Source organism: Micromys minutus, assembly GCF_963924665.1.
Source record: "Micromys minutus genome assembly, chromosome: 1".
Taxonomy (NCBI): Eukaryota; Metazoa; Chordata; class Mammalia; order Rodentia; family Muridae; genus Micromys; species Micromys minutus.
Window position 1 is genome coordinate 170,081,949 of NC_137969.1, and position 27,126 is coordinate 170,109,074.

The window sequence follows — 27,126 nt, forward strand, 5'->3', positions numbered from 1 at the left end:
GTTCTAGATAATGGTGAGGACCTCCACCCCCATCCAGTCTAATTAGCACCGGCTATAAAACTTGGAAGTCCATTACAAAATAAAAACACAGGGCCTTGGTTCAATGACATTCACAAATTTCAGGGTGCAGACAGCAGGGTTCCTATGGCTCTATCCTGAGGGCCAGGGAGGAAACACTAGGCAAGTTCCCTGCCTCTGCTCTACACCCAAGCCATTTCTAGATGTTATGGTTGTATGTGGGGGAAAGTGCTGGATTTTATGACTCACCTTGTGTGTGGGGTGAATTCTAGTTTCTAAGGCCTTCCTCAAGATAGAATGTGGGATGGGAGACAGTGAGGAGAAGAGAAAGTCAAAGACATCCAGGGTCTGAGGCCTGCTGAGGCACTGTGTTCTTTCCACGGTCTAGGTGAGGGGTTTGGTGACTGGCGAGCTCATATGCCTGGCATTCCAGACAGGATTTAATAGATTCTCCGATGCCTCTATTTACCGATATAGATAGCAATTATCAGCTTGTGCCTCCTGGCACCTGGCAGGTGTGATGGATTTATTAAAGAAGATGTTGAGTCACTCTTTCTTGAAACTTAGACTCTAAAGGGCATAACTGGGGCCCGCTGCTGTTGCTTTATGAGAGAGAAGAATGTAAGGTAATGCTGAGTACGGTCTGAGAGCCGCTGTTACGCATGGAAAGGAACTCAGCAAATCCCCCTGCCAGTTCCCCACAAACAGCACATTTTCTATTTCCTTCTGGCTATCTTGTCTTGCTTCCTGAGCATCCATAATCAAAGGCTCTCAGGTTTGTGATGTGAACAGTAGCGGGCTTTTTTCTTTCTTTCTTTCTTTCTTTCTTTTCTTTTCTTTTCTTTTCTTTTTTTTTTTTTTTTTTTTTTTTTTTTTTTTTTTTTTTTTTTTTTTTTTTGATGGCACAGACCTCCTGACATTTGGCGCTTCAATGGCCTGGTAAAGCCAGTGTGGCTTGAGTGTCTACATTAACCCAGAAGTCATTGGAGGCCTGAGGCCAACCCTCTCTACAGGAGGAACCACAGGTGCTAAGAGGGACGGAGCAAAGCCCTGCACTCCTCGGAGAACACCTATCTCCATTTGAAAGATATATGTCTAAGGCTGGATATCAGTTTTGGGGAACCCAAGGATCACAGTGTCCTCCAAACATGAGCCCCTCACAGAGTTGACTGTGGTGGTAGTGAGGGAGCTACAGACAATGGCTATTCCCTGGGGAGGTGAAAACTGGGCTAGAAGGGTGCTGAAGTCATAGGTGATTTGAGCAGGTGGTTCACACTCCCTAGATCTAAGCCTGTATCCCAAAGAAGGTCACAATAACCATTTGTGTTAGCTCTCTGGGGGCTTCCAGAGTGAAGCACCACAGTCTGATGGCAAACTATGTTGCCCCACAGCTGTGGACGATGGCAATCCCAGGTCACTGTGTGGGCAAGGCCACATTCCCTTGGAAATCTGTGTGTGTGTGTGCATGGGAGGGCAGGGGAGGAGGTCTTCCCGTGTCTTCTAGCTCCTGCTGGCAGCAGAGATTTTCGGTGTGTTTCAGTGTGTCTGTGTCCCCTGTGACTTCTGCTCCTTTACTGGAGGCCTCTCCTGTGCTTGGCTAACCTTCCTTCCTTCCTACACAGATCATACTGGATTAGGGCTCTGGTATGTTCCAGGAAGTCTGTAATGACTTCATTTACAGACAAGGTTGCATTCTGAGGTGCTCAGGGCTCAAGACTTCAGTCTGTCTTTAAGTGAGATACATGTGTATACTGGGGAGAAATCTGGACCTGGTTTAAGAGTGACTTTAAATGACCAGCTGATGTGACACCTGCCATCACGGTCTCCTTTAGTACCACAGAGCTCTTAAGCCAATTTGGGGGTGGTGAGCACCTGGCAGTCCACAGCCTCAATGGGACCAGAGAGCATCCGTCCAAATTTGCTCTTTGGTCTTCTAGCAAGAAACATCTTCCTCTGTCAAATAGCAAGAGAGGACTGAATGCAAGGCGGGAGGGAGTAGTCGGCTTCCCTGTGTAGCTGCAAACAGCAGCTGGGAGGGAGGGGTCTCCTGTGTCACTTAAGGAATAGGCAAAGGAGGAGACTAAATGGGCAGTGCCCCTGGGCTGGTTGTGCACTGGCCTCTCTTTTTTCATCTAAAACCTCTATTAGGGTTGGGGAAGGAAGAAGGGGGGGGAAGCACGGAGATTGCGGAGATTGCGGCCTTGAGAGGAAATGGAGGTAGAAACTGGTCTAGTGGGTCAAGGACCCCAAAGCAGCAACTCTGGGATGGCCTTGCTAGAGGCCAGAGCAAGGTTCCTTGTTATCTCACATCCCTGCCCTGGAGCCTCCGTGGAAGCCTGCAGACGCGGGAATCCGGAGCGAGCGGAAGCAGCTGGACGTTCATCTGCGCTTGCGCAGGCTGCACTGACCCCGCCCCATGTTTCGCCAGTTTCTGCCACAAACAGCCCCAGACAACTAGCATCTTGAAGGCACCCCATATTCAGGAACCAACATTTTTTTTTTTAACTTTTTCTGTGGTCTGTAAACTTCATTCATTGGCTCAGGGCAGCTTTAGCAGCTGTTGAATTTTCTGAGACCCACCCGGCTACATGCTCAGCAAAAGGCGAGAAAGCCTCCTTTAAATACAAATGCACCCCAAAATATCCTGTATCATCCTAGGCTCTGACTCCCACGTTTGGCCCCTTAGCAGGAACACTGAACGAAGAACACCAGTCTCAGGAACTGCTTGGTGACAGTTGCCAGGAACAGGAGACAGGGTGGGTCTGGGTTTTCTGGACCCCAAGGCTTATTCTGTTTCCAAAGCCCTGTTATTTAAAATAAATAAATAACACACAATTATGAGCACAAAATCGCTATCTCAAATTTTCGCTGTTGTTCCTAGAATAGCTGTATCCAATGGGGTCAGGGGTCCATTGGGAGAAGCTTTGTCCGTATCCAGTGTAGGAACTTGAGTGGGGACCGCTGTTGCCGGAGCTCATAGGGCCCTCAGGGACTTGAGAAGGAAGGAGACAGAAAGACTCCTAGGAGCCTGTGTGGGGAGTCATCCTGTGATTACAGGAGAGCGGGAGGCTCGGGAGCTGTTGAGAAAATTAGAGGCCTGCTGTGAAGGGTGCCCTGAAAGACAAGGCAGGTAGTGTCCAGTAAGGGGGGCATTCTGCTTCTGCACTGAGGAGGAGGGTCTGCTTGCAACTGGTGGAGCCCAAGGCTCTGTGCTGCAAGGCCCAGGTCAGGGAGGAGAGCAGAATTCCACCCCAGGAGGAAGCTAGGGGAAATTGTGAACCAGAACATCTATAACTAGGGTGTGGAGGGGAGAGCAGGAGGGGAGAAGAAGGGAAAGGAAGAAGAGTTCAAAGGAAGGGGAGGAGGAGGCAGGAGGTTCATGCCTTGTAATCCCAGAACTTGAGAGGCTGAGGACAGAGGACTGCTGTGAGTTTCAGGCCAGCCTTGGCTAAAGAGGGGGCCCTGACTCACAAAACCATGAAGAAGAAGAAAGAGTAGGAGGGAGGGTGAGTGAATGCCCAGTCTCTTTCCTGCAGCCTTTCCCACCATCTTTCCCACTCCCACCCCTTCACCGCCTCAACCAGAGACCAACTGACCCCCCCCCTCCCACACCCTTACTCACAGTCCACAAGTTTGCCCCTTCTATAGCTCAATGGTAAAGACCCTAGGCATGTGGGATTGGGGCAAGATTGGCTCTCAGTAAATTTGAAAGGAGACAGTAGCTGTTCTGGCTAAAGGAAGGTTTTCCCAGAGTGAGCCTGGCGTGCTGAGTGGAGAGCATCTGCAGATGTAACCCAAGAGCTCTGAAGTCCAAGTCTCCGCTGTACCATTTAGGAAGACTGAGGCCGGTAGCTGAGACCAGAACCCAGCCTTCCTGTCCCTTGCCCTCTGCCTAGCTACCTTTTCTGAACTCTGCCTTCCCTTGGGACAATAACACCCACAGTCACCCCAAGCCAAGGGGGACAGGAGAGCAGAGGCCTAAGGAGGGCCTGTTCAGTGTCACAGGGTCACGTCCAGCCTGCTGCGGCTCCTTAGACCATTTCCTCCCTGGCTCAGAAACCTGGCAGCCCACATTCTCCTGGCTTTCCATGGTCGACAGCTGTGGTCTTCATTTTCTGCCCGACTCAAACTCTGCCCGCCTGCCTCACTGTGTGCTGGGCCTGTGCACTGTGCATTGTTTTTATGACTGTGGAAGTATCTGGGCTCCTGAGAAACCTGGAAACCAAAAGTGAGAGGAAGAAGACAAAGATTCCTGATGATCACTCAGGGAAGGAGCCAGGGTAGATGTCCATCTTTAGATTCTTGGCAGTGTGTGACTTCAGGGTCATGTCCGGTGCCCACATGCCTTTAATCCTAGCACTCAGGAGGCAGAGGTGGACAGCTCTTTTTGAGTTTGAGGCCAGCCTGGTTCATTCCAAGCCAGCCAGGACAACATAGTAAGACCTAGTCTCAAAATAATGATAATGATAATAATAATAATAATAATAAATAAACTACAAAGTTTCCATAGCTGGGTCACCTACTGCTTTGTGTATTGACTTCCTTAAAAAGAAAGCTGATAATAGTGATTAAATTTCTCCACATCAATAAACATTATCCAAAAGCAAAGTTGCTAATTTTTTTCTTTTTTAATTTAAATGTTTAGTGGCTCACATTTGGCTCCCTGTTGCCAAATAATTTGTGGGAAAAAAAATACCCCTGTTCCCACCCTTGTCCCTCCACCCACACCCCACCCCACCTTGAGCTGACTCTGCTCCCCTGTGACTTGGACCAGGCAAAGCAAAGACACAGATTTGGAAGCACCAGAGATTCGTAGGAAGAAACTTTGGAAGACAGAGGGGAAAAATATGGCTGAGCCCTTTGAGGGTTGGGTGCTCTAAGGGATTCCATGCCCATTGTCCCATCAGTTTGTGTGTCAGACTGTCACATGAGGCACTGGGGCCAAAGCAGACTGCTTTCCCCCAGTGATAGTTCCTTCCTCAGAGGGAGGATCTCAAGTGTTAACTGGTCACGGTGCTCCCGGAATAGACACCACACTTCTCAGATACCTCAGAAGACCACATGGCCGACTCAATCCAAAGCTTTGCAGGACAGTGCATGTCTAGCTTCTGGGCCATCCCTTGTAAGAGAATTGGGAAGCCCCATCACACACCTTACTCCTTCCTGCTAGCTGGGAAGAGGACGAGGTTGCTGAAGATTTGCAGCCACGTGAGACCATGAGGTGGCAGCTTCCTGCTGATCCTGGCAGAACAGCAAGTATGGAGAGTCCCGGGTCCCCAGCAGATTGTGCAAACTCAGCGTGAGCTCTGCTGTGTTTACCTCTAGGCTTTTACAGGCAAGAGACAAAAAACTGGGTCAGCAAAATGGGGCAGCCAGTAAAGACGCCTGCCACCAAGCCTGGGGACCCGAGGTTGATTTCTGGTTCCACTTGGTAGAAGGAGAGAACCAAGTGTCACAAGTTGTCCCCTGACTTCTATACTCATGTTCTCTCTCCCTCTCCCCAACCCCTCTCTGACACACACACAAACACACACACAAACACACACCCTCTACAGTGAGCATTTAAAGCCCTGGGCTTTTTCCACAGAGCATCCCTGCCATTAGAGAAGGCTGCTAATATTTATGGATTGTCTCTGGCTTGCCAGACATGTACACATACTTTAATTAAACTTAATGTAATGTAGCTTCATTTAATTTTCCTCCAAACCCTGAAGCGTTAGTATTATTATCCCCATTCTATGGATGAAGAAACCAAGGCTCCCAGGGGCTGAGGAGCAAGAACACATGGTGCGTGTCGGCCTGGTGGCCCCTTGTCTGCTCTTCCCAACGTCACCCAGCATATTCCTCTATCCCGATCCATCGATTTCGCTCCGAGGGCAAGAGTCTCACCCGATTCACTTGTTTTTGTTTCTCACCAATCTTCCACTTGAGAAGGAACCCAGAACCTGAGCCGTTTCTTGGGGCTTTGAGTGAAAACTTAAATCAGAATTTAATATCAGTAAATTCTTTTCTTTCTCAAGGAAAAAAAAAAAAGCCCATCGTCAGCTATAATAAATCCGCTCATTACCTTTATTACAGTGATTACCGCTCCCGCCACTGTAATTGGCTTCTCCGAGGTTTTAGGAGGAACTGTGTCTTCAAAGGTCTGTGCTTAGACACGGCCTTATTTGGAGCTGAACTCTGCTTTTGTGGCCAAATTAGGAGCCTGGGTCCTGGGAGATGTGGGGGGGGGGGCGGTGAGGGGGTGATGGAGGAAGACCCCACAGCTCAGGAGCCTGTGGTTACTATGCAGCCTTGTCCGGAACATCCGTCCCAATTGCACACTGTCTACTGTACACAATGGTGTCTTCCTGGACAGGCCTCAGCTTGTCAGTCAGAGAAGGCTTATGATGGGTCTGCGTGCTTTGCAAAGCCCATCCCAAGATGACCAGCGCTCTGCAGGTGCTCGGGCTGGTTAGGGGATACAAGGAAAGAGGTGGGACAGAGAATCCAAAGGCCCGTGCGACCGTGCGACGGTGCTTACTCTCCAGTGACCTCAGGCAAAGGCATTTCCTTTTGTCAAGAGGATGAATAAATGTACTTGGGAGCTTAATGGTAGATGCAGCTAAATGGTGAGATGCTGAAAAAATAAGTCTCTGAATGATGCTGGGGCCTCAGTCTCCCCTTTCTCCCATGGGACATTTTGACAGGTTGGTGTTCTTCTCCTGTGGGCACAAACTCCTGTTGGTCCTGCCACTTGGATTGTTACTGACGCATGTGATCACCTGCGCCTCAGCTACACTAGCTCATGAGTGACGGAGAGAGAGGCACCCTCCTTGGACTACTGTAGGTTGGAACCCTGACACTCTATGTGACTCTGGGCCAGGCCCAGCTCCCCACAGTTCAAAGGTGATGAGTGTGAGCCACTGGCACCGCAGACAGGCTCCGAGCCCAGCAACCTGCTCGCACCTCTCAAGAGTCAGAGCAACTATAGCGTGGAGGGTAGGTAGTCAGCTAGCAGCTAGACTGCCCAGTGTTTTGTGAGCCCCGGCTGAGTGCTATGAAGGAAAAATAACCCGTCCCATGCCGGATAGACCTCAAAGTGGCCGTTTACCTGGCACCTACTGCACCCCATTGCTCACTCCACCCCCACTGGAGGAGCATTAGTGCCTTACTTTCTGGAGTTAGAACAACACAGAGCTGGCCTTGATCATGGTGTTAGCAGACTGAGAGTAAAGGGATGGCCCAAGCCGTTATCTAGGAAGATTCGGGTGGCTCCTGAAATCGTGAAAATGGGAGCCATAAACTTTTTGCTCCAGTGACCCCTCCCACACACACTTTAAGACAAGACAATGATGCTCTTCCAACAAGGTTGTGGTCCACAGGAGACTGTATACAGAAGGCTGCACAGTGCCAGGCATGCAGCAGGTACTCATAAATAGGGTAAAAGCAATAGCTCTAATAATCAATAGACTGTGGTGACCATTGTGACCCAGTCAATGTCACCGTTTGATAGGCCAGAGATTCATAAACCAAGGTTCAAAGACAAGGCCTTGCATCTTGCTCACCCCAGTCAGCCCCCACCACCACCTCCATTGTTTCTCCACATAGCTGCCCAGTCCACACCAGAAGCCATCAACTCTAAAGGTAGTGGCACCCAACTGTAATCTCAGCAGAAGCATGAACTGAAAGTCCTTGGCTAGCCTGAGCTACACAGCAAGAATGAAGCTCGATGAAACAAAAACAGAACAAAGGTCCACTCCCATCCACCCTGGCTTGAATGCCCCACTCCCCCAGTACTCTAGACCAACAGAACTCTGTGTTGGCTGCCTCCCATTCCACTGTGCCTCCCTCAGATCGAATGAACTCTCTGTCTGCCTGGCCCTACCTGCTCAGCTGTCATCCTGGGTCTGTAGAGCACTCCTTTCTGGGAACTTGCCCAAGCCTGAGCCCTCCATTGGGGTTTCCCTATCACCAAGGCAAAGAGCTTTTGTGCCTTTCACTTCATGGGCCCTGCTGTGCTTAGAGATGACTAATTAAGTGTGTGTGAAATGTGTGTGCACAGTGTTCATGTGTGAGCAGGCACATGTACCTATCCACATATGTACAGAGGTCAGAGGAAGCCCAGAGATATCTGGCTCTATCATTTTCCTACAAACTCTTGAGCCAGGGTCTCTTACTGAAACTAGGGCTGGGCTGCTGGGACCCCATCTGCCCTGAATCTCTGGAGGTTTGTGTGCATGCTTCCACAACCTCTGTGAGTTCATATGCCCATCACTATTGTGCCTAGAAGACACCGTTTCCTTGGGGTCATCCACAAGCTCTGGCTCTTGTCCTCTTTCCACTCCTCTTCAGCTGAGATCCCTGAGCCTTGATTTGGCAAAAACATTCTAATTATGGCTGAGTCTCTCACTCTCTGCACATTGTCTAATTGTGGACCGCTGTGTTAATTTTCATCTACTGGAAGAAGAAACTTCTCTAATAAGGGTTGCAAAACTACACTGATCATATAGCAACGCTATTAGGAATGTTTTATTGCTATGTGTCTTTAGCTGAACAATAGTAATAGGTTTCCCCTAGGTCCATGACTTATCAAGTCTCAGGTTCTTGGCCACTTTAGCATTGTCAGGTATTAGTTCCAGCTCATGGAATGGGCCTTAAATGCCATCAGAAAATGATTGGTTACTCCCATAATATTTGAACCACTTTGCACCAGTATATCTTGCAGACAGGTCAGTGTTGTAGGCTGCAGGGTTTGCTACTGAGTGATATATGATATATGTCATAGCACACATACACATCATATAGATAAATCTCACACATATATATCATGTGTGTGTATGTGTGTATACATGTACATTCACACACATATGTTTTTGGAAGTTTCTACGCTATTAGGTTTCCGCATGGTTTTCACACAGCCTTATTGTTAGCTGTTACTCCCGACATCTCCTCCTTTACCTTTCTCTTCCATCCCCTCCTTACCAATACTCCTAGTCCACGTTCCCTTTTGTCTCGCCATAACATATTCTATTTCTCCTTCCTTGGGAGATCCTCTCCTCCCCCTGGTACCTAATCTCTGTGGTTATTTGGATTTTAACACACATGTCAAAAATTTAAAAACAAATATATACTCCAGGCAGTGACGGCACACACCTTTAGTCCCAGCACTTGGGAGGCAGAGGCAGGCAGCTCTCTGTGAGTTTTAGGCCAGCCTGCTCTACAGAGCAAGTTCTAGGACTGCCAGGGCTACACAGAGAAACTGTCTCAAAACCAAAACAAAACAATCAACTATCTACATATAAGAGAGAAACACAATATTTGTCTTTTTTAGTCTGAGCCACTTTATTGAAGATAACTCCTTTTAATTCTATCCATCTCTGTGAAAGTTTCATGATCTTGTTTTTCTTAACAGCTGAATAATATACCCTTGTGTAACGTAGCACATTTTAATTACCTACTCACCAGTGTGTGGATATCTAGGCTGTTGTATAGAGCAGCAGTGGGCACATGAGCAAGTGTCTCTGTAGTAGAGTGCCCATGAGCAAGTGTCTCTGTAGTAGAGTGCCCATGAGCATGTGTCTCTGTAGTAGAGTGCACATGAGCAAGTGTCTCTGTAGTAGAGTGCACATGAGCAAGTGTCTCTGTAGTAGAGTGCACATGAGCATGTGTCTCTGTAGTAGAGTGCACATGAGCAAGTGTCTCTGTAGTAGAGTGCACATGAGCAAGTGTCTCTGTAGTAGAGTGCACATGAGCATGTGTCTCTGTAGTAGAGTGCACATGAGCAAGTGTCTCTGTAGTAGAGTGCACATGAGCAAGTGTCTCTGTAGTAGAGTGCACATGAGCAAGTGTCTCTGTAGTAGAGTGCACAGTCCTTTGGCTCTGTGCCTAAGAGTGGTGTAGCTAGATCTTAAGGTAGATCGATTCTCAGATTCCTGAGGAACTGCCAAACTGATTTTGATAGTAACGGTCATTAATCTTGAAGAAGACAGGCCAAGCACTTTCTCTACCTGGAAGGGTAAGACTGTACAGTATCTAGCAGAATTCACCATTAAAGTAGGGCAGGCGTGTCCTCTTGGTGCCAGCCCCATCTGATGCTCCTACTGAAGAGCAAGTGCCATGGGTGTGATTTGCCCATGGGGAGGAAGCTCCTCTCACTCCAGTATCACTGACAACGCCTCTCTCTGGCACCGGGAGAGGAAAAGCTTATGGTTTCATCACCCAGAAGCCTGGCCTGGGAACGTCATGCTGTCTTTGCCTACATGCCTTCATCTGCATCCAAGAAGGTTTTTAGGACAATCTCCTTTGGGGGGGGGGGTGAAAGGGGGAGGGAGAGAATTGAGAGGAACTCTGCAAGCTAGGCAGAGCCAGCTAAATCCATGCTGCATTGCTAGGGGTTGAGGTAGACTCAACCAGTTTCCAACTGCAGGCTGGGAACTGTGTCCTCTTGGTGCTTTTCTGTCCCTTTCCAGCAGAATCCTGACTGCAGTCAGAGTGGGAGCCTGCCCAGTGCAGGTTGGCTCTGAGTTGAGTCTACATTCAGTGTGAACCCACCTTGCAAAGGGATTTGAAATCCCTTGGGATTCCACATAGCCTGGCCCAGTCACCCACTCAAATCTTGGAAAATCAGACACTTTAAAGGGTTTTGCTACTGGGGGACTTCTGGGAGAGAAGAGACGAAGGTGACTAGTGCTCTTAGGTCCTGTTTTAGACTGGGATGTGGTGTCTAGAGTATGCGGCAGCCATTTTGTAACTATGGGATGGGAAGTGCAGTGGTGATAAGAGATGTTTAAGATGACAGAGAAGCTGGCTATTATGTCACTTGCCTGTATATTCCAGTCCTTGGAAGATGGAGGCAGGAGAATCAGGAGTCAAGGCCAGCCTAGACTACATGAGACATCCCCCTACCCCAACAAACAAACAAACAAGAAAGATCCCCAAACCCTTGCTTCTTCCCAAGGACGTGCTGAGCATATAGCCCAACATTCCTGTCTTTTACCTCTGTTTTCTTACTATGTTTCATTATATTTTAATCATTGTTATATCTGTGTATGTGTGTGCACTTGTGGAGGTCAGAGGACAACTTTCCGAAGTTGATACTTTCCACCTTCAGTTCACAGGGATTGTGCCGGCTCCAGCCTTTTCTACTTTCTTGCTTTACTACTCAGAGGGGTATATCTAACCATTTCATTGTGTGTTTCCAACCCCCACCCCACCCCCTGAATACTCTTAAGCGTTGGCTTGAAGCTTTTCTGGTTCTGAGGTATTTAATCTGAGTGAGCATCAGCTGTGTCTGATTATTTAACAGGGTGCCGTGTGTTTCATTTCAAGGAACTTTGCCTCCTGACAGCATCTAAGGTTTTGTGCACTGGCATTAGATTCATCTCATGCTCAGATGAGGAAAATTAACCCGGGAGCTATTGACTAGAAGATCATTGGCTAGAAGGCCTTCTGGCCATTACTGCTAGGTTACAGAGCCAGGATTAGTGGGAGCCAGATGCAAATCTTCCCAGTCTTTTTTGTCCCCAAGAAATGAGAAGGAAAAAATCGTTGCAGGAATACTGTCACAGCACTGTCCCCCGTGCAGACTGGCGTCTCAGCTCACTTTACCTGAGTGTCCTGCACATGTCAACAATCAAGCTCACATAAGGAGACCCTAGGGCGGTGTCAGACCCCATTTCACAGTGGGAGTACAGCTCAGCCATAACGTAAGTACGCACACATGGAAAAGAGGTGGAAAGGGTGTCAGCAGAAACAGGCTAAGCCCAAGTTATTTCACACAATAAAATCAGAAATAACCAAAGTTAAAATTTTTATGTAAAATACAGAGCACAACCTTTTTCTATCTTTCTCTTTTCATTTTTTTTCTTTTTTTTTTTTTCTTTTTTTTGGTTTGGTTTGGTTCAGACGAGGTTTTTCTGTGTAGCCCAAGCTGTTCTAGAACTCGATCTGTTGACCAGGCTGGCCTCAAACTCAGAGATCTACCTGCCTCTGCCCCCTGAGTGCTATGATTAAAAGCCTGCACTACAGAACACAAACTTTAAAGTGTATACAGGTAACAGAAAATTTTTTTAAAAACTGATTTTTAAAAATTAATAAAAAATAAAGCTGTTTTTGTTTTGTTTGAATATTATCTCACTGTGAGTCCAGGCTACCCTCAGACTCAAGATCTTCCTCAGCCTCTTGACTGCTGGAATCACAGATGTGTCCTTTACACCCACCTGAGATTTCATAGAAAAATAAATATAAATGTAATTGCTGAACACTGAATTTAATAGATCAATTTAATAGCTGATTAGATACAGACAAAGGGAAAATTAGTGAACCGGAAGATAGGCCAGAGGAAATTAAGCAAACAACAGTGTAGGAAGTCCAAAAGAAAGCACATCAGAGAATTAGAGAGAGAGAAGAGAGTAAATAGTCTAAACACACCTAACTGACACCCTGAAAAAAGCAGCAAGAGGGAACACAGCACATGTGCTGTGAAAAGACCATGACTGTGAGAATTTTTCAGAACAGATGGGAGATGCTGATGTCAATGTAAGAACCCAGTAAATGCCACAGACTAGGAATAAAAAGGCTTGTTGAGCCTTCATGATCCAAGGACCTAATAGAACTTGACCAACCCAGGGCATGATCTCCTGTAGGGGGTGAGCCAAGCAAGAGTGTGTGCAACACCCAGCTGTGAAGAGCGCTCCTGGTCTGGCCAAGCCAGTAACTATGAAGGTCAGAATGACATTGGAGGCACTTTTAAAAATTAATTTATTTATTTTATTTATGTGAGCACACTGTCACTGTCTTCAGATACCAGAAGAGGGCATCCGGTACCATTATAGATGGTTGTGAGCCACCATGTGGTGGCTGGGAATTGAACTCAGGACCTCTGGAAGAGCAGTCAGTGCTCTTAACAATAGAGCCAACTCTCCAGCCTGCACCAATGCATTTTGAGCCTTCAGTTTGTCATTTATAGCACCAAAAGAATGGAAGAAATAATGGGAACTTCATTCCCATCATCCCCTGAGCTAGATGAGATTATTTGTAAGAAGTCTAGCAGAAATCTGCTGTTTCTCCCTCCCCTCTACATTATCTTTGTCTGTCTGGAAATTTAGTCTCCATGTTCACCTTTGAGTTTGATGGAAAACATCAAATTTCCCATCTCTGGAACTCTTGCCTAGACTCTTCGAGGGATGTCAACAACATTATAAATTATTTACATGCCAATGCTTAGGTTTCACGTGGTCCATTTCACTGAAGATGAAAGAACTGAGGTCAGAAAAGATGGGGGGCACAAATGGTGTCTGCAGTCAACCTAGTACGGGGTCTCCTGGTCTTAGCTGGGCCTTCGTCTACCACCCAGATGCTCACTTCCTGGAGATGGAGAGAGCAAGTTGTTTTGTTCTCAAGGGGAAGCTATTTCAACAACTGTTTGTTACCATGGACCAAGTTATGGAAAACGCAAGCATCTCCGAAGCATCACGGAGGTGACATAGAAATAGAGATAGAGACACCCCAACAGATCAAAACAGCCCCAGTTACATAACCACGACAGCACTTGGTGAATCACTGCCGTGTAATGGAAAAATCAGATTGGTCACTAGGAAAAGTAAAAAGATCTACGGTGAGTCACGGGCCCACCCTCCGGTGGAGCCTCTGAAGGGCAGACACCTGCCGGTTGATTCAGAGTCTGCCCTTTGTCTTCCTCTCTTTCACTTCGAGTCTTAGTGTTTCACAATGGAGCTTCGCTAGGGATGTAAATTTCCAAAGAGGGCTGGGCTGAAGGGAAGCCCCACACTCTTGTCTTTGGGCTATTGTGGAAGGTGGGCTCTGCCGCAGCAACATCAGCAACATCGGTAGGGCCTCTTGCCGTTCCAAAGAGATCTGGGCTCTTCCTGATGGGTCCTTGTGACAACTCAATGCATTTTCATCCCTTTGATTGAGAATAGAGGCCACAAAGGTTCTCCATGTTGAGCAGAATCTCAGAGTCAGGAGGAAAAGATGGCGGCCAGATCCCCCAGGCAAAGCCGCTGGGGGGTTCCACCTTCTTGCAACTTGCCTGGGAGGCCTCCTTTCAGACTTTTGGCTGCCTTTATAATAGTGCACTTGTTCCAGAGAAGAATGAGTCCCTAGAGAGCCATGCTGGAGCCCACCCCCACTGCCAAACCGGGTGGCTCCTTATCAGACTGTGACCAGAAGGTTAAGAGCGGAACCAAACATCAGTTTTGGAGGAGACCTGATCCTTTAAAAAAAAAATTCAGTGGTAAGCAAGGCTTGAATCTACCTGCTGCTCTTAATTCAATTAACTTTTTGAGACCCTGTGGACAGTTCTAGAAGACAGATCTCCCACAATCCTTTTCTCTGGTTTGTGGTATGTGGTGGAAACTCACTGGGCATTTTAGAGACTCCAGTTCTCTCTGACTCCTTTGGGCCAGTTGTCTCCCATTTCCTTCCTTGCTAGTTTTGTAGCAACTTTGAGGGCTGTCATCAGTGGATAGAAGATTCTTGCTTGGTCCGTTGCAGTTGCTCCTAACTCAGATGATAGCCCTCAGGCCTGGCATTGACTCTTCGGGGTACAGGAAGGAATGGAGGCCCCTACTTGCATCTGCTCAGCATGAGTGGGCCTCTCTCTATTCTGTGTCCTTTCTGCTGTGTGGGGGACCGAGAACACCTACTATGAATCCCCCTGAGCTTTCCAGGTCCCAGACTTCCACATCCCAGGCAGATTACCTGTGCTCTCAGGATCTGAACCCTGAGGACATAGTAGCAGCCAGTTCAGGTCACGTCTCCTTGGAACTGGAGTTGCAGGTGGTTGTGAGCAGCAGTGTGGGTGCTGGGAACCAAACCCAGGCCATCTGCAAGAGCAGCAAGTACTCTTAACTGCTGAGCCATTTCTCCAGTCCCCAGTGCATACCTTCAGGTGGCCAAGTTCAAGCAAGTGCTAGACAGAAGCAGGGAGGGGGGATGAATGCTGGAGACACAGGGAGAGCCAAGGGAGCAGCTAGAATGTTCTGGTTCTGACTTACGAACTGTTTCGATGTTTGTTTGTTTCTTGTTTGAGGGGTGTGTGTGTGTGTGTGTGTGTGTGTGTGTGTGTGTGTGTGTGTTTGAGTTTTCAAGACAGAGTTTCTCTGTATAGCCCTGTTGTTCTCACTCTGTAGACCAGGCTGGCCTCCAACTCACAGAGATATTGCTTGTCTCTGCCTTCTGAGTGCTGGGATTAAAGGCGTGCCCCACCATCCCCCAGCCTGTGAGCTGGGTTTTATGAAAATTTATTGAGCTGTCCCTGACACTGGCTCCTTGATGACCTATTATGACAAAGATTCTTCACTGGGCCAAACTTTAGCCAAGGTCTAAGCCTTTTCCTGGGCCCAACTATTGTATTTCTTTGTAAAAACTCAGAATTAGTAAAGAGCTTTGATGAGTTGCTGGCTAACACTCCTTAACCTTGACCTCCAAGCATCCTCGATGGGGTCCTCATTCTTGATCATATGTACAGAAGATGTCTGGTCACCTAGGCCTACCTGTGATGGGAATCTGATTAGGTTGGTTTAATCAGGATCCTTCTAAGTCTGTCACATTTGTGCGTGTGTCCACCTATATTCTCATGTACCTCAGCAACTCCCTGACCCACCAGAGGACTCTGCAGTGGACCCTGGGCCTGCAGAACAGAATGGAGTAAAAGCCCCAACACCATGTCTTAACAAATGACACTGTGGGGCTGGAGAGATGGCTCAGTGGTTAAGAGCACTGACTGTTCTTCCCGAGGTCCTGAGTTCAGATCTTAGCAACCACATGGTGGCTCTGATGGTGAGTCTGAAGACAGCTACAATGTACTTATATATAATAAATCAATCAATCAATCAATCTAAAAAAGTCACTTCACAGCCTAATTATTTCTTTAATAGCTATAATCAATGTAATATTAGGACAGAGTCTACCTATGTACCCGAACTTGTAATCCTCCTGCCTCAGATTCCCTAAAGCTGAGGTTAGAGGCATGTACTATCATGCCCGGTTTACACTATTTGTTTAAAAAATATTTTTAAAACGGGAGTCAAGGCCTCTTCTTTGCTTCTAAGGTTCCTCTCACTGTTTATAAGTTTACCAGCTGTCCCCATCTCTGCCGGTGACGCAGTAATTTTGCAGTGCAAGAGATATTTTTGGGGACAGATGTCTGTTACTCTTCCGCCTCCAAGGCCCGGGAGGCCAGTGGAGGAGGTGATGAGCTGCGTTTTTCCTGTTGGAGACACATCCTGTTGGAAACTTGGCTATTACAACCTCTCAACCAAAGCAAACAAACAAACAAGTCGTGCCTCACCTGCATCCTGCTACACAAACACATACACACATATGCATACACCCGAATGCATTCATACACATGTACATACATGCACACACATGCATCACACACTCACATACATGAACACCCACATATGCATACACACACTACTGCTTTTCTGATTATCTGTATTGCTGCTTTCCATTGCTATGATAAAATATCTGAAGTAATTAGTTTATAAAGGGAAAAAGATCCTTTTGGCCTTGACTGCTTCAGAGCTTTGAGGTCCTCATGGCAGAAGCTGAGAGATGGACAAGAATACACAGTCAGACTGGGGCCCCTCAGTCTTTGAGCCTATATCCCTGGATCTAAATCCTCCACTGGGCCCCACCCACTCTTAAAGTTGTCCTTGTCTCCTGATACCGAGAGCTAAGGACTAAGTTTGTAGCCTGCAGGCCACTGGGGACACTTGAGACCCAAACTGTGACCATAGTTAAGAATGGCAGATCGTGAAGAAACTATAGAAAAGAACGCAAGAAAAAAAGATACCATTAGTGACCCCATTGCCCAACCTGAACAGAGGTTTTCATTTTGACATGCTTTCTTCACACACACACACACACACACACACACACACACACACACACACACACTGTGTAGGTTTAAAATAGTATTGAAGTAAAATTCCCATGATGTGAAATCCACCTGTCTTAAGTGGTTATTTTAGTGATCTGGGAAACTCCACAGCTCTGTGCAGGCATCGCCACTGTCCAATTCTAAAGCACCCCTGTCACCTCCTCATGCTCACTCCAGTCCATCATCCCGTGTCGTATTCCCAGCCTCAGGATGCTGCTGACCTAGTGGGTTTACCTTCTAGGCAGTTCACAGCAACCTCAAGTACATGACATTGTCTTTTGTGTCTGGATGATTTCCTGAGTGCCTCAGTGACTTCAACTCATCCAGTGTAGCGCAGGCACTCACGTGGTCTGATGTGACATAGGGCTCCAACATGGAATCAGTCGTTGTGAACTGGAGCCTCTAACCAGGTGAGCCAAGTAGACCTTTCTCATTTCAAACTTTTTCCAGATTATATTATTTTACAGGTATGAGTATATCTCCTGCATGACCTCCTAAGGAGGTCAGAAGAAGGCATGGGATCCCCTAAAAGTAAAGTTATGGATGGTGAGGCACCATGTAGGAGCCGCAACCAAACCTGGGTCCTTTTCAAGAGTAGTAAGTGCTGTCTCTTCCTATAAGCGGCCGGAGGTGGCCTGTGAAGATAGTTCCCTACTCTCTTGACCCAGAAAACCCCACAAAATCATGTATGTCCAGAGGTTCAAACCTTCGTGTTCACTTTAAGAACATCCAGGAAACTGCCCAGGCCATCAAGGGTATGCATATCCGCAAAGCCACCACATATCTGAAGGATGTCACTTTAAAGAAGTAATGTGTGTCATTCCAGCAGCATAATGGAGGTAGGTGGGCCCAGGCCAAACAGTGGGGCTGAACACAGGGACAGTGGCCAAAAAAGAGTGCTGAGTTTTTGCTGCACATGCTTAAGAATGCAGAGAGTAATGCTGAACTTAAGGGTTTAGATGTAGATTCTCTGGTCATTGAACACATCCAGGTGAACAAGGCACCTAAGATGCGCCGATGAACCTACAGAGCTCATGGCCGAATTAACCCACACATGAGCTCCCCTGCCACATTGAGATGATCCTCACTGAGAAGGAACAGATCGTTCCAAAGCCAGAAGAGGAGGTTGCACAGAAGAAAAAGATATCCCAGAAGAAACTGAGAAAACAAAAACTCATGGCACGGGATTAAACTCAGCATAAAATAAATGCAGGCAACGTAAAAGAAATGTAATAATAAGTGCTGTTAATGACCATACCATCTCTCTCCTGTCCTTTCCCCTTTCTTAAAAAATAAAAAAGTATTATATTTTGTTTCTTGTTTATCTCTGTGTGCGCGCGCACACACTTGCTGTGGTTAGCAAGCGGAGGTAAGAGGACAACTGTTGGGAGTCAGTTCTCTCTTTCCACCATCTGGGACATCTGGAGTTGGTGCTGAGAGACTTTACAAGGTGCTGAACAACTTCCCATTCATCCTTTTCTCCGGGTATTTGTTGCATAGTCATAGAAAGTAAAATGTAGCACACTCCAGTAGTTTGCTCTTTAGCACTGCTGAAGAAACATCTTGTCCATTTGTTGGCTCTAACCAGTTGGATTTTGTTCTGTGTGAGGGCTGTTGGAAGCAATGCTGCCTGGAGGCAGAGATGAGTGGATCCAAGTTCCAGGCCAGCCAGGTCTACAGAATGAGGTTTAGGAGAGCCAGGGCTACACAGAGAAATCATGTCTGGAAGAACCAAAGGGAAAACAAGTGTCTACAACTTTGCCTGTGGCTGCCGCTTTATCACTGAATTGGCTCCCAGGGGAAATTTCTAGATTGTATAATAAAATGATTGTTTTTTTGCTTTGTTTTGTTTTGTCTTGTTTTCTTCCTTTATTTCTCTCTCTCTCTCTCTCTCTCTTTCTTTCTTTCTTTGCTTTTTGTTTCTCTGTCCTGGGGCAGGGCCTCATTGTAGCCCAGGCTGTCCTCAAACACACTATATAGTTGAATATAACCTGAAACTCTTGAGTCCTCCTTCTAGGATTATGGATGTATTCTAACCTGTGCTGGTAAGTTTTAACTGTCAGCTAGGAGAGCCTTAAGGAGGATTCTTCCAGTTCAAGATGGTCTGTGGGAGTGTGTGTACGCATGCGTGCGTGCATACATTTGTGGGTGGGCTGTCGTTATTACTCATTGATATAGGGAAACTCAGCCAGTTGTGAGTAGTTCCACTCCTGGATAATGAGGTCCTGAACTATATAAGAGAAGAAAGCTAGACGAACGAAAGGATCCATGTGTCCATTCTCAACAGTGGATGTCTTCCTTTAGGTTCCTGCCCTGACTTCCCTAGAGTTCTACCTTGGGATGCTTTCTGTCAAGGCATTTTTCACAGCGATAGGAGCACCACAATACCACACCACCATGTTTAACCTTTAAATAGGCTGACAGACTATTTGTTACAAAGTGGCCATGGCATTTCACATTTCCACCAGGCACAGAGACTCAGGACCATGTGACCCACTGTCTATCACAGAGATGACGGCTTTACACCCTGAAAGAGTTAAATACATAATGGATTTACTTCATCAAAGTTTTGCAACTCATAGCAGGCTTCAGAACAACAGCCCAAAGAGCTCAAGAAAACTGTCCATTTTCTCACACGCAGCTAAACAGAAATGGGACCTAAGGTTATAGACTGACAAGGAGATCCTGCAAGGCTGATGGTTAGCTTTAGATTCTTCCAGGCTTCTCTGTAGCATTCCTTATGTCTGGATTTTACGGCAGGTCCTCTTGTAAAACGAAGGAGATAAAGTAGACTGAAGAATGTCTCCAGAGCCAACTGTGGCACAGAAAGGCAAGAGAAGGGAAGAGCCATATTTCTGGATTTATGGCTGTTTTTTGTGGAGAAGGTTCTGACTTCTATGACTCATCTTTAGAGAAAAGGATTCTAGTTTCTAAGGCTTGTTTTGAAGTAGAGACCAGTAGGAGGATCAGAGACACCTTGATCCCTGTAGATCTCACTAGGTAGACCAGGTTGGCCTCTAGTCCCCCAGGGACACTCTTCTGTATAATTGCCTCTAGTTCTTGAATCCATGTGTTTATAGTTAGGAAGTATGATTTTTTTTTTCTGTTATCTGTGTGTGTGGTGTGTGTGCATGCTTTCATGTATGTATGTGAGTACACATGTGTTGCAGCCTGGAAGTGATGTTGAGAGTTTTTCTTGATTGCTTTTCAACTTTTTGCAAGACCTTGACTCTTGAAGCAGGATCAGACTGATCCCAAGCTCTCTCTACAGCAGAGGGTGGCCTTGGACTTCTGATCCTCCAGGCTCCACCTCCCCAGGGCTGAATGCCCACATACCCGGTTTTATATGGTTCCTGTGCTCAAACCCAGGGTTCTGTGCATGATAAGCAAGTGCTCTAGCAACTAAGCCACTGTTCAGTGGCTGCTTCTGAAACCCAGTACAGTCGTTTAACGGAAGGTACTCGCAAACCCATGTGCCACACTTAAAGGTTAAGTCTTTGGAGCTCCAATAGACGTTTAGAGAATTGCAAATCTTTAAAATCGCTGCCACCCTTGCTAGTGTGGAGTGTCACAGTCACCGCAGCATGGGTTTAATTTGCATTTATCCCATGACTAATGGTGTTGGAAAATCTATTATGCATGTGAAGCCACTTGTCTGTGAATTTATGTTCAAATATTTTGCCTATTTTAAGAGTCTCGAGTTCTGCTGACTGAACGAAGGAGGGTTATCGTGTTAAAATCGGTTGTCTGCCTTCTGCTGTTAAATCGTAAGGCTCTTAGTGTATTTTGAGCATTTGCTGACACTGTCTACCTGTTTCTGTCTTGTCTTCTCGTCTCTCTCACCTCGTCTCCTGAGGCACAACGGAGATTTTTATTCTGGCGGAATTCAAATTCCTTAGCGTTGGTTTGTTCTGTGTCTAAGAACCCTTAATCTCAGCCCACACAGATTTTGTTGTTGCTTGTTGTGTTTTGTGCTGTGTTTTTTGAGCCAGGATCCTGTTCGTTATTCCTGCCTGGCCTGGGACCTGCTGTAATGGCCAGGCTAGCCTTGACTGCCTAAGTTAAATTCCCAGGAGAGAACTGTCTCTAGAGAATTGACCTCTGATCTCCACATGCTTGCTGGAGTGTGAGTGCCCACAATTACACACGCACACACACACACTAAAAGGGGAAAATGAAATTAGAAAGCATGAGTCCTGGGTTTTCTTCTTCGTTTTCAAATTGGATTGGTTATAGGAATTTTCCACATACACTTTAGAGTTAACTTGTCAATTTCTGGTGGAAGGGAGTGGGGAGGGGAGTGCCCTCTGGGACACGGATAAGGATCGAGTTGAATGTGAGTTGAGTGTGCAGTCCACTGCAAGGGGAGCAACTCTGCCAGTCAGTGATCACACTGGCTGTCAGCTCGTGAGCAAGGACTGTTTCCCATTTGATCACCTCTAGCTTCTCTCAAGAGTGACTATAGTCCGTGGTGGCCAGACTTGGACACCTGTTAAATGGATTCCTGAATACACCAACTGCCAGAAGTAAGATTGCTTTCTTTTTTTCATAGTTGTCTTACTCATTGATTCAAAAAAGTAACACCGACTTATCCCTGTGACCCTGTAAGCTGTTTAAGCTTCTAAGAATGAACATGCATGTGGGTGTGTTTAAGGCCTTTTTACATATGAGATCATATTGTGTCAAAGAAAAGCAGTTCTGCTTCTGGGCCTTCCTCCCTCCCTCCCTCCCTCCCTCCCTCCCTTCCTCCCTCCCTTCCTTCCTTCCTTCCTTTTTTCTTTTCGCTGGCTTTCACAGGCAGTAACCCCCATTACAACGCCACATGGATGTCTACGGCCAAGTCACCTTGAAGACACTTAAATTATGATTTCGGAAACTGCACAGAGCCACTCCTGGTTAATGCTTAGATGGGTGAAATGCTGAAGGAAACTACTGAGCGTGGCTGGATGTTCCTTGTGAGGAAACTACATTAGCTATTGGTGTTCAGTGAACACTTTTAGGTTGAAGAAGTTTCTATCACAAATTCTGTAAGAATTTTTATCAAGAATATCTATTAAGTTCTATGAATTTTTTTTGTTTGTTTCTAATGAGATGTTTTTACTGGATGCCTTTTTCCCCTTTTGCCTATTGATATGTATTAACTGAATTTCTTGCATTCCTCAGATAAATCTGAGTTGTTAATAGCATATAACTTTCTCATGTTGTTGCATTAAGTCAGTCCAGTGCTTTTATTTCTTTTACACAGTCTTACTTCCCATGGCTGGCTCAGCCTGCTTTCTTATAGAACCCAGGACCACCGGCCTAGGGATGACACCACCCACAATGGGCTGGGCCCTCCCCATCAATCACTAAGTAAGAAAGTCCCTTACGGTTGAATCTTCTGAAAGCATTTTTCTCCATAAGGTTTCTTCCTTTCAGATGACTTTTATGTCAAGTTCATATAAAACTATTCAGCACAGAGGCCATTCTGGGCTGTATAAACAAACAAGCAGTCATAGGTATAAAGGTCGAGGTTGTGTGAGCTGAACTATGGATTTTAGGACATGTTAATGCTGCCTGAGGAGTCAGGGGGCCCTGATGAACCCACCCAGTGGGTTTCCAGGGAAACATTCCTCAGGAGCAATGTCTTCCCTTCTACATCAGTGGGGACTCAGCACCTAGTCCCCCCAGCACCTAGCCCCCCAAATGCTAGAAACAGTAAATAAATGATAGTGGCCAGGAAGGAAGCTAGATGACAGGCCAGGATTCTGGACCTGCCTGTCTGACTGCATGTGAGGTCAGGGACTATAAGAACCATAACAGCCCCTGATCCAAAGTGTTCATTTCACAGAGTTAATGGGCTACAGTCCCAAGTCTCAAGTAGATCAGTCCAGTGTGCCTGGGACTCCAGGGTCCCAATCCAGGAAACTGTGTCTTGTCTGCCGTGGCCAAGTAGGGACAGGGAATCGGGACTTCACGTTGGTTCTCAGCCCTACCTGTCTTTTCTTAACTCTATGTGGCCAGGTTCTTCAAGGATGTCCCCATGTTCAGGTGGAGCCCTGGGCAAGATGCTGTGAAGGGCCTTTTGAAGCCTCTCAGGCCCTTGTCTGTTACAATGATCTCTATGGGAACCACATATTTCTCCTCCCGCTTGGCACAGGCTACAACCTAAGTGTGGCCTGAGCTTTGAATCTTGCCTTCCAACCATACAATCAAACTCTAGGACACAAGGAAAGAAACCAGAAACATGGCATCAGTATTGGGGTTCGAGGGACCAGACACCCCCAGAAACTTGTCCATATTCTTCCCACATGCTTCTGAGTCTCCTTCACATTTCTTAGCCTTGGTTCTTTGAGGGGCACATTCGGGTCCCCTGGTGGGAACATTTGGGCTCACCCCACTCTAAAGATGAGGCAGAGTCGAAGCCTGGCTCCCTCCACAGTGCCTCTTCCTCACTACCTTTCTCAGTGCTGCTTGGGAGCAGGGGTGGGGGTGGCGGGGCAGAGCAATGTAAAGCCCAGAACTCCGAGTGCCTTTCATTTCATGTGGTGAACCCCAGCCCAGAGCACAGCCACACGCAGGCACTAAGACTCCAAGCGGTCTGCCAGCCTGGGAGCTTTCTCTAGACGGTGACTGCTACATCAGAACCCCTACCTCACAGTCTGCCTGCTGTCTGACTATCTACATGTACCTTGTGACTAGGAGCTAGGCTTCTGTCTGAAGTACCTGAGGAGAAAGGAAACAGAGGCCCCCACCAAGTCCCCCCCCAAGATACTGCCATTTGGGGCCCTCGGCCTTTTTAAAAATCCCAAAATATCGCCTTATAATTGCTTCATTTTCTGTGTTCATTCATTTATTCAGACCAGCCTGGGGCTCTCCAGCCTGGCATATTAGGGAACTGCTTACTTTTTAATAATAATACTTAATGTTTATATAGCGTGTTTCATGTTCAAAGTACTTTGACAGAGTTCGCTAATTAATTGGAACGCTAACTGCTGCCCTGGGCAGGTTTGACCACGTTCTCAGGCTCCTAATTGTGAGAGGTAGAATTCTTTCTGCTGTCTGACCCCTGTTCTCTCTTTCTTTCTGGATCCCTGTTTTCATCCATAGCCTAGATTCTGGGTCAGTGCTCTTAGCTTGACTCTGTGGGATAGACACATGGCCATTGCTACCCTGGGAGCCCTTAAAACAGGGTGCTTCTGACGTCTGAGGCAGGGGTTGATGGGAACACAAAGAGGTTAATACTTATTGGCCTTGTGGAGCAGGACTGTGGAGAAAAGGTCTCCGAAGGATAAAAAGGAGGTGTCAGGACAGAAAAGACATCCTAAGAAGGTGACTTTGAGATTGGGATAAGGAGAGATCAGGGAGCCTATATGCATATGTGTTATGGCTGAGTAGTTTGGTGTTTCTGTGGAACTCCTAAATATGGGAGTGGAGGCCTATCTGGATTGTTTTGCCTAACTCCGGGACCCTTTTCTTCCCGCTGGTTTGCCCTGTCCAGCGTTGATGTGCTGGCTTGTGCCTGGTCTTATTGCAGCTTATTAAGCTGTGTTTTGATAATGTCGCTGGGAAGCCTGCTCTTCTCTGAGGTGAGGTGGGGGAAGGGGAAAGGTAGGGTCATTTGGTCAAGGCAGAGTTTCTGAAGTGGAAGGGAATTCAACACAGGAACTGAACGACAAGTTTGGACAATGAGGCCTGGCCAGAGCACTGTGTCGCTGAAGAGCCAGAGCAGGAGCATGCTTGTCTGGGGTCGGACGAGGGTGGTAGAAAACTTTGAAGGTCAGCGAGGATTTGCTGGCTGCTGATGTCCATGACAGAGAGAAAGCCCTTTGTATGACAGCAGGACCCAGCAGCCAGCAGTGGAAACGCTGCCTCAGCCTGTGCAGCTGGGAAGAGCAGGGGTCATCAAAGATGGGAAACAGGTTTGGGGGACCTAAAAACTACCTGTGCCAGTGGAGGGCCCCAAGGTTCATCCCAAAGCAACTGGGAGGGTCCTGCTGCTCCAACTGTGGCTACCCATCCTATATATACCCACCCTCTGGGAACTTCCTGCCAGGCCATGGCTCAGCTGCCTGGCTGAGGAAGGGGCCCAAGAGCCCTTCAATCCCAACCATCCTTCCTTTGGGGCTGAGAGCAGAGTGGTTGGCCTGCCTGGTTCCTCACCCTCATTTCATCCTCTGGCTTTATCACCATCCAGTGAGAACCAGAAGAAGCCATGGGCTTGAAGGGAACAGCCATATGCAGCGTCGTAATCCATTTGCTGCACAGACCCAACCTGGTGTCTCTTGTACTAGAAGGACAGAAGGACAGTGGAAACATGTGAAGGAGAAGAAAGAACTGAGGGGGGATCAGAGGGGTCACTGCCCTGGGCATCTTCTGTGTGACAGAGCTGAGGTGGTCTCTGCTGTGATTCCATCAAAAACAGAGCAGAACAGACGTTGGATATGAGAAGAGCAGGATCCCAGGAAGGGAGGGAGGGAGGCAGGGCAGGTGCCCCTCCCATCTGCAATTGTCACAGACACAACAGGACAGCTGGGCAGAAAGGAGGCAGGTTGTCAAGGTAGGCAGAGCTGGGACCAAGCCAATTGTGTGAGGACTTTGGACGTTGCTGCCCTGGAGGGAGGGAAGAGACATTCAGGTTTGGAGTCTCCACTCAGGCCTCTGACTAATGGAGTGCTCACCATCCAGGCCTAGCAGCCTCCCAGCTGGTAAGTCCCCAGGGCTGGGAAGGAGAGAGAAGTTAATTGAACATCTAATCGGGAACAGGCCCTGTGCCAAATAATAATAATTAATTTTTATTGAGCACTGTACTTGGCACTCCCCTAAACTGTTCACAGAAATTATCTTATTTAAAGTTCACCACAGCCCTATGAGAGAGGTGGGGCGAGTGTTGCCTCCACATCGCAACTGGGGAAACTGAGGCACAATGCAGCTAAGTGATGAGCCAGAGGCCTTGGTGTCAGAATTTTGACTTGACAGCCAGCGCCATCTTGACAGTTTGTGAACTTGGGAAGCTACTCTCCGAATGTGCTAAAGGGACTTGGAACCTGGGGACACCCAGGGGATGTCTCCAGTGTCTTATCATTTGTAAACAACTCTGAACCATGCCTAGCCACAAACTTCCAGAACTCCACCTGTGCCTTACACATCTACGTAGCCAGTAAGAGACTGGGTAGTTGGAAATCAGTGTCTGCCCTCACCTCATACACCTGCCCTAGTCAGACTCAATGAGGGGTACCACGTAGCAAACGGGTGGCTCTCATGGTGACACTCAGAAAGACCTCCCCACCCCAATCTGAGGTCTGTGGTCTGTAGCATCTTGAAGATAAGGTGCCATCAGCTCTGCCCACAGGTGATTTTTGTTTTCTTTCAACATGCCTCTCTCTCTCTCTCTCTCTCTCTCTCTCTCTCTCTCTCTCTCTCTCTCTCTCTCTCTCTGTGTGTGTGTGTGTGTGTGTGTGTGTGTGTGTGTGTGTGTGTGTGTGTGTGTGTTGAGGTGGCGGGGGTTGGGGGTAGGTGGGTGGGTGCCAGCCACAGTGAGGATGCAGAGGTCAAAGGACAATTTGCAAGACTTCTACTAGGTGGGTCCCAGGGGCCTAACTGCTGGTAGCCCTTGGCAGCAAGTGCCTTTAGCCACTAAGCTATCTTGCCAGCCCCAGAAGTGACTCTTACTGTACAGCTGGGGGCAGAAATTGAACATGTAATCAGGAGCAGGCCCTGTGCCAAAATAATGATAATTAGCTTTTCTTGAGCACTATGCTTGGCACTTCCTAAGCTGTTTACAGGAACTACCTCAGCAGCAAGTGTTGTCCCCATACCAGCCTAAGCTGGTTGCTACCTCCCAGCCCCATACTTCTACCCCTCCCTCAGCCCCCCATCCTTCTGCTGTGCATTGGATGCACATTGGATACTGTCTGGAGTAACCAGATGTAGTTTCTAGCTGGGCCAGGGGCTGTACCTCCCAGAGCTGCGTGTAAACAAGCTGGAGGTCATAGTAACGACTCTGAGAATACAAGCTTCCCTGAGCAACCTTTCTCCAGCTGCCATTTCCTTCCCTTTGGAAGAGGCAACCTACAATCCACCCTGAGCAGTAATCAGTGGTACCTCACTGCTGTGGAAGCACACTTTCCTTTCTTCCTTCCTCTCTCTCTCTCTCTCTCTGTTGTTACTTGTTTTCTTCTGTCTGTCGTTATTGGGTTTTTTTTGTTGTTGTTGTTTTTGTTTTATTTTGGGGGGAG

The 27,126-nt window shown here is 47.3% G+C and overlaps 1 pseudogene across 1 annotated transcript; it reads left to right on the forward strand.

The window, feature by feature from the left end:
* Positions 1-13,431: 13,431 nt before the first annotated feature.
* On the forward strand, positions 13,432-18,100 carry LOC308416733 (large ribosomal subunit protein uL22-like; annotated as a pseudogene). The gene is made up of 2 exons: positions 13,432-13,478; positions 17,531-18,100. The product of its transcript is annotated as a large ribosomal subunit protein uL22-like (transcript).
* The last annotated feature ends 9,026 nt before the right edge of the window (positions 18,101-27,126 follow it).